The following is an 8,952-nucleotide window of genomic DNA, read 5'->3' on the forward strand; positions in this document are numbered from 1 at the left end:
GGGTGGGGCGCACCGGGCGCAACTGCTGGCAATTACTGGCAGCAACATCAGAATGACATAAAGATTATATGCGAGCGAGCTTGAAAATTTTGACATTTACAGTCCAAAAACTGCCGTTTGTAGCTATATCTTTTTCGCTTTGAAAAATAAGGGGGGGGGCGCACCGGGCGCAACTGCTGGTAATTACTCGGCAGCAACATCAGGAGAATGGCATGACGATTAAATGCGAGCGAGCGAAGCGAGCGAGCTTGAAAATTTTGACATTTTACAGTCCCAAAACTGCTTTTTGTAGCTACATTTTTTCGCTTTGAAAATTAAGGGGGGGGGGCACCGCGAGCAACTGTTGGCAATTACTCAGCAGCAACATCAGGAGAATAGCATAGCGATTAAATGCGAGCGAGCGAAGCAAGCGAGCTTGAAATTTTGACATTGTACAGTCCCAAAACGGCAGTTTGTAGCTATATTTTTTCGCTTAGGAAATTAAGGGGGTGGGGGTGCACCGGGCGCAACTGCTGACAATTACTGGCAGCAACATCAGAAGAGTGACATAAGGATTAAATGAGAGCGAGCTTGAAAATTTTGACATTTCACAGTCCCAAAACAGCCGTTTGTAGCTATATCTTTTTCGCTTTGTAAAATAAGGGGGGGGCGCACCGGGCGCAACTGCTGGTAATTACTGGCAGCAACATCGGGAGAAAGGCATGCCGATTAAATGCGAGGGAGCGAAGCGAGCGAGCTTGAAAATTTTGACATTTTACAGTCCAAAAACGGCGTTTGTAGCTGTACTTTTTTCGCTTAGGAAATGAAGGGGTTGGGGGCGCACCGGGCGCAACTGCTGGCAATTACTGGCAGCAACATCAGGAGAATAGCATAGCATGGCATGACGATTAAATGCGAGCGAGCGAAACGAGCGAGCTTGAAAATTTTGACATTTTACAGTCCCAAAACTGCTTTTTGTAGCTACATTCTTTCGCTTTGAAAATTAAGGGGGGGGGGCACCGGGAGCAACTGCTGGCAATTACTCGGCAGCAACATCAGGAGAATAGCATAGCGATTAAATGCGAGCAAGCGAAGCAAGCGAGCTTGAAAATTTTGACACTGTACAGTCCCAAAACGGCAGTTTGTAGCTATATTTTTTCGCTTAGGAAATTAAGGTGGGTGGGGTGCACCGGGCGCAACTGCTGACAATTACTGGCAGCAACATCAGAAGAGTGACATAAGGATTAAATGAGAGCGAGCTTGAAAATTTTGACATTTCACAGTCCCAAAACTCGTTTGTTATCTAAAATATTAGATCTTTGCATTACAGTATATAGCCTATAAGCTAGCTAGGTGGGGATGCAGCTGGTCTGATGCGACGAGACTACGAACAGTGGATGCGCGCGAATACGCCGCCTATGATCCAGTTGTTTGTCGTTGTTTTCTTTTCTTTTTTAATCGGTGGCAGTCTTCTTACACGGAAAAAAAAACTGCGATCGTGGCGCCTAGCGGACGCGGTAGATGCGTCCACTGTTTGTAGTCTCGCCCCATCAGGTGTATCGCTTGGCAAAGACAATTATCTCGCTGCATCATACGTTTCAGCAAATTACAAAGACAATAACTGCATTCTCCGCCTAGATTATAGGCTATGCAATAATCCATCATGCTGAAATCAACATCACCACATTTCTTTTTGTTTGTTTGTTTTTTTTTTGTTCCTACATCTTTTTCTTGGGAGAATTTCAGGGGGGGATATTTGTACAGGCCATCCCCCCCTCCTTCAAAAGTGGGGGGGATATATCCCCCCCATCCCCCCCGGGATTTACGCCCATGAATTCCACCAACAGCTGCAGTTGAAAAGCACCTTCACTATAGTGCCTCAGTCAAGAATGACGAGGACGTACCCTGGAAGAATCCGTGTAGTTTCAAAAACATCGGCTTGTCCATTAGGTCATTAGCGATGACAAGTGTAAGCACGGTTCTCAGACACTTGGCGCCCCTTTTGACTTGGAAATTCGGCGCCACCCGAAGGTTTACAGCATGCGCTTGCAAATCGCTACCGTCCATGAGTGTATTTTCTCGTCTGCCGCGTCTGTCTGGTACTGCTTGAAACGCCTCGAACACTGGCAAGATAGGGCGCAATATTGGTTCCACCTTCGCCTCAGCCCACAACTTGCTCAATGATAAACCCAACAGACACACCTGCGAAGCTGTAGTGGTGGCCAGGGATAAAGGTTACAGCTCGTTATTCCGAAGGTTCGTTATTCCGAAGGCTCTTTATTTCTAAGATTCGTTATTCCGAAGGTTTATTGTTCCGATTTTCAGTATTCGGATTAACCGATCTTCGGAATAACGAACCTTCGGGATAACGCCACAAATTTTCGGATTAACGAACCCTTTTTCATTTTCGGATTAACGAACCTCTAGGTATAGGGATTTTGCGTGTTTCGGATTAACCGCCCTTCGCAACAACGAACCTTCGGAATAACAAACAGCACCCGGGATGGCAGCAGTGGGAGGTAAATCAGAATGTGCCACTTTATTTCGTGTTCGCCTTCAAGGCGACAGAAATTCATAACAGCTGTGTTCCGGGTGCCTCCCTTCGCCATTATAACAACGCCGTAGAGAATAACGGTAATAATCAGAGCTGCTATGACGACCCGAGCTTTCTTAATATTGAAGCATGTGACGTATAGATAGGGATTCCAGACTTAGAACGTACGATCAAGACTGAACACGGTCAAATATACATGAGAGGTGTAGATTGCTATGAATACTAACATTGCCGCATAATAGCAAAACTCTGATCGAAAATAAGTGAGTGAAGGAATAACCAGAGCGTAAGTTGCAGCCACCGCCAGGTTGTTCCAACAGATCAGTCTGGCGAGCAACTTGGGTATCTCGCCGAATCCGCCACTCTCCCGTCGGAGCACCATTAAACAGAATGCATTGCAAACCGCTGCTGGCACAAAATTAACTAAGAAAAGAACCGTCAAAAGAATGCGAACGGGTGCAGAGTCCCGGATGTTAACAAGGTTGCAGTTTGTCGAGTTTTCCATCACGCTGCATGGATTCCAGATTATACCGTGCAGAGTTGATTCCTCAGATACTGGGGAAATGGATGGTTGAAGCTCTTTTAAGAGTAACTCATCCGTTATTCTGACATCAGCCATCTCCGAGTGCATATTTCTTATCACATCTGGCAGAGTGATGTCAGATATGGACCTCTAGCACGATTATGGGTCGGTCATTATACACTGCAAATAATTTGACGTCAATCACAGGAAGTTCAACATTTTGACGGTCCCCGCTCATCATCTGGCCAGTGTGGAAACGGCGTTACGATAACATCATATAATAGACGATCGAGTATTAATGGTTAAATTAATAGGCATTATCTGCGAAATCATCGAAATTCCCTATGTTGATAACAAACATTGCATACGGTGACATGTTCATAATTTGAGCACAATTTCATTCCCTTTCCTTTGAACCTTTCTATGCCAATGAATCAAATGTGATCAAATTTAACAAATATACATTACGTATTATCAAGAGATTAATGTGGCACACAAAGGGATAATCACCATGTAATGGGGGAGAACAGCAACCTTTCACACGGGTTACATTGTTCGGAGTGTAATCATAATATAATAGATGTTTTCTGCTCTCGTTTGTTCCTGCAGATGTCCTTAAGCTATGATGAGCCACAGAAAGTATCTCATAATGGAATATATTTTATTTCTCACGAAACCATAGACATACTGAAATTCACCCAGGAACCTACAACTACATGAAAAATAATTAATTATTTTTTTTCTTTTCAATAGAGTCACCAATAGCACGCTTAATGATATCAACGCAAGAATAAGAGCAACAATAACACAAGGGGGAAGGGCAAATACACAATGACAACCATTCAATCATGGTATGATATGTGTTGCGTATCATTTCAATAGAATCATGTTATCCACGACTTTCAACAAAAAGAGGAAAGGTAAGGCATTAAGGAAAAGTACGGCATTGCTTCATATGTGAACGACACTTGATAATAATCCCTGTTGCTCAATTCAACGTTTTAACCATCTCCATGGCAACACAAAAGTAATAAGCCTCCCACCGTCACACAGGGACGACGAGAGCTTTTTATTTTTTTTTTCCAGTATCTTATATCCTGCCAGTGCGGAAGTACAATAATAACTTGCAATCACTCTCGCACACACAGACATCAGAAAATAGAACGTACATATCACGCGCATGAAAAACGATATTGGAAAACAGTGATCTTTAGAGCGATTACATTTTCACCTATCAATTTCATGACAGATTTCATTAAGGCAAATAAGTTCATTGTGACATCTCTCGGCTTGAACCCTCCCCCTCGCAACGGAGAATGAAAGAAAGAAGGAAGGAACAAAGTGGATCTTAAATGCTTCGTAGAAGACTTTTCACTAACATAATTTGGTTTCCGCAAGAGAAAACAGTCACGTATTCAAATATACAATACTGACAACATTATTATACTCCCAATGTTGAGTCCGCCAACGAATTCAAAAGAGTTCTAATTTGCTCCTGGAAATTCAATTTACACTTGCGTTGTACTCTATCAAGTGCCAATCTTATTGTTCTCTGTTTGAAGGATAGAAACATTTTCCACAGCGTTATCCTACCAACAAACTCATGGTTTGGAATCTTACATCCGAGATCCGTCAAGGATGGACCTCCACCGCGTTCTCTGGCTACATAACCTTGTTGTGTCTGATAGCTGTGTTGTCGATTATTTGCAACTCGTTTAATATCGCGGTGCTCAGACGACCTGACTGCGGCTTCGCTGCTGTGCGCCAACAACAGGTCAGCATAGCAATCGCTGTAATGGATCCCGTTGTTGCCCTTACATCCATCGTCTATCGAGTCACGAGCTATACGGGCATGGGACAGATTTGTGGATACGTATTCTTCGTTAAATCCGTAGCGTTATCACTGACAAGTACCTACATGAACACGCTATGTGGCGACAGGTTTTTGCAGTTGTGGAGACCATTATATCACGCCGTGTACATTACCCCTCAGAGAGCAACCGTTATTTTCTTTGCCACTTCCATAGTTACCATTGCCGCCAGCTGCACGTGGTTCGGCATCTGGGGCCCGGCAACCGTTCTCGAAACCGAGTGCAGTGCCAAAGGATCCGCTTTAACGGTTGGATCTGACCCCTCCGTAATGTATACCGTCACATACTGGGGCTGGCACATGTTGTCCTATGCATTAATCACAGTCTGGGAGACTGCAACGCTGACAATAGCGTGCATCAAACTACGTGCCGAGGCAAGGATACGTCCAAGTCCACGTCAGGCGCCGACAAGTGGTCCAATGGCACGTGACGCCGCGCGGGAACTCGAGGTTGGAGCTCCGTTTCGCAGACTAATGCAGGCGCGCGACCTAAAATGCATTCGCACCATCTTGATTCTGGTCCTGTCATCTTACATGATCACGTCACCGGTCTCGTTCGTGACTTTCCTCGACCGTCATTCGAGCGTCAAGGTCAGCTCTGGCTCCAAAATCCTGACGGAGCTCATCTTACTGACTTGCACTTGGTGGAAGATATTTGTTTTCATGTTGACGAATAAATCATATCGCGCTGCCGCTTACAAGCAATTCAAGACCTTCAAAACCTCGGTTCGGGACACGTTCAGGAGTGCATAATCTCAGGTGCTTTTGGAAGTTCGGTGCTTGAAGGACAACCCCACGCCAAATATTCTATAAAGAGATGGGTTAGTCATTAAATAGTTGAACTTTGACAAGTAATGATAAGTGTTTTAGAATTCATTCACGGGTTAAAGTAAGCAAATGAAAGTGTTTGGAGGGGGCGGACAACACATGACCTGTAGGTATCTAGGGCCGTGCAACAAAGTGGACAGATTACTAGTAGTTAAAAGAAACATCGGGCTAAGTTTTCGACAAAATATTGGTGGGATTCTGCGCAGAGGTGAGTTCTTGTGTGTGTGTGTGTGTGTGTGTGCGCGCGCGCGTTCTTGTTTACGTATGTATGTTTGCACACTTCTGAAATAAAGCTCGGCGTGTCTGTTTTTTCTTCTCAGTTCTGTCCACATAAACATCTGTATGGTCAGTCTATCTTTCATCATTTGGCTTGTTGATTGCAGGAAGATACGAATGCAGAAAAATCAGGATGAATCGATGACAAAGAATTGGAATATTGTATCGTAATGTTTGGTTATCTATTTAATTGTTCATTAAAATATAATTACTCAGGACGCTTTAATCAGAATGAGTTGCTTATATTCTTCTTCCTTTCAAGTTTCTGTGATGGAATATATCGTGTAAAGAAAATGATCATCTTAACAAAAGTTATAGGAAAAGAATCCCTAGCTGGAATGACCAAGTAAACAAAAAAGGCAAAAAAACAAAAACAAAAACAAAAACAAAAACCCCCAAAACAAACAAGTCAAACAGATAAAACCATTAACAAGATTTTTTTTTCAATTTTATCATCCTTTCAAAGAGATCGAGGACTGAACTGTTAAATAAAATCTAACTAACATCATAATACATTTCGCAAGAGTCCAACATACATGGCACACATTCTTTGACAAAAGTACGCAATCCTTGCTGTAGGTAGTCATGAGGGTAAAGATGAAAATATGGACCACAATACAATATTTGATCACAGAGCTACACAAAACTGTAACATCAAACTTATATTAAGTCGGTAAATTAAATGAAAAGATAACAAATGAGGATAAACACAACTGATCAATCAGTCATCGACAAGGAAAGTCTTCCAAAATTTTGGAAAACTGATGGAGATGGTGATTCCATGCTACTTTGAGGGAGTTGATGGCACGAGCGGGGGCAGCTGCCGAGATCGATTTGTCTTCTGTTTCTCCTGTCTTTCAAACGGCATGGTAGCGCGAGATTAATTTCTGAAGGTAAGATGGAGCACAATTCTGGAGACATTTGTAGGTGATTGACAATATCTTGTACATGATTCACTTTTGCATAGGGAGCAAGTGTAATTGCTGAAGGAGAGGAAAGGCATGGTCACGCTTCTTGGCCAGAAATAAAAGAGAGAGAGAGAAAAAAAAAAAGCTTCGCAGTTCGGTTTTGAGCACGGTGGAGGCGCTGGGCATTACTTGAAGAAGTAACATCAGATAGCATGGAGTTTGCATAGTCTATTCTTGAGCTAACGAGAACTCTCAAAGCATGTTCACAAGCTTTTTGATGGAGGAAGGGCCTGATAGTTATTACGTGAAATGTTTGAGAGATGAATATAAAGCTAAGGGCTTACAAAGAACAGAGACTTTGCAATTCACCTTCAGGGAGGAGTCAATTTCAACACCCAGGCCCAATGGACTCGATGGATGAACGACGACATAGCAGTAGTCGGGGTGATACCGGATATCAAGTGATGAAAACGCGGATTGACGAGAACAAGGAAATCAGTTTCGACATTTTTTCAACAAATTACTCTCCATCCACAGTAGGTTGTAGATCACGGACACTCGCAGATGATGTGGTGAGAGCGCATCCGATTGCGCGACTGTCCTTCGGATCCGCAGAGGTGTATTTGCACATCATCAGCCAGCATAGCTGTGGTGCTGTATGCCCTCATGGTATTTAATTGATGCTTGCCATGGGTTGAGTGTAGGCCTCTAGACTAAAACGTTGCGGGCCTGTACTGAAGCTTGAGGAACTTCGAACGAATGTGACGTTGTTTCGAAGAGCTCACTTGCAACCTTCACCTGAAGCTGCGGTTGGAGAGGTAAGAGGTGAACCAAGATTTCCAAATGACTTGTTAAACGAGTTCGCAGAACTTACCATGGCCAACACAGCCACATGAATGGGTTATAACAAGGAGCGTATTGCTTTGTTAGTAAACACAATTTAAAAGAAATTGCGAAACGTTGTAACCCCCTGTGTATTTACAGATTGACATGTGACGCAATAAGCAATTGTTTTCAAGTTTCAACATGCTTTTTTCTCTCTCTTTTTACTTTTAGAATATCTGTATACATACATACATCTGTCTGTATACAGACATACATGTCAAAGCAGAATCCAACATTGTTTACAAAGTTTCCTGTTCATTTGCAGGTTTCAAGTGATGGACAAGTACTTGTTTGTTTCAGCATCTCTTTTTCCCCTCTTTTTTTATTACGTTTTCACATACCTCTAACAATATGCAGTCCACAAAAAGACATACTTATCATGTTTCAACATCGCTTTTCCCTCTACTATCTTAAGTTTCAACATATCTGTATCAACATGCAGTCTTACAGAGAGGCATACATAATCACGAAAGCAGAACCCAACATATTTACATAAGTCTTCTGTGTATAACTTATAGGTTCACGTAGCTGGCCATCTTTTTAAGTTGTTACTGAGTAAGCTTTAACAAAATTATGAACACCCCTTTAATGTAACTGATGTACTATTCAACATACCTACAAACTTTTTGAACATTAACCTTTCTTTGTTACTGGATGTGTTGAAAAAAAAAAAGTTTAGCATTCAATATAATTACCAAATCTTGTATTATGGGTTCATCTTTGCTTTTTTCCATTTTTTTTTATTGCTCCGCCACGAAGTGTCGCCGGAGGCATTATTCTCTTTTAAGTTCAACATTAAATTTTTGTTCTTGCATGGAAAGTTATGGCGGTGTTAACACGGTATTATCACGGATCTTGCGGCGCAAACACAGAGGATGCCGTTCTTTACAGGGTGAACGGCGTTTTGAACACGGTCCATTTCAAATCGCCAAGACTGCCACGAAAATTAAACATGTTTGATTTTTCTGGCGGTTCCCCGCGGTTCTCGGGGTTTATGGCGGATGAGTGACGGATGACCAGGGTTTGTGTACGGTGTGAACACAGTCTTTGACGGAACACGGTCTTCGCCTCTGCCCACAACTTGCTCAGTGATAAACCCAACAGACACATCTATACCGTGCAGAGTTGA

Source organism: Diadema setosum, chromosome 4 (genome assembly GCF_964275005.1).
Source record: "Diadema setosum chromosome 4, eeDiaSeto1, whole genome shotgun sequence".
NCBI classification, from domain to species: Eukaryota; Metazoa; Echinodermata; class Echinoidea; order Diadematoida; family Diadematidae; genus Diadema; species Diadema setosum.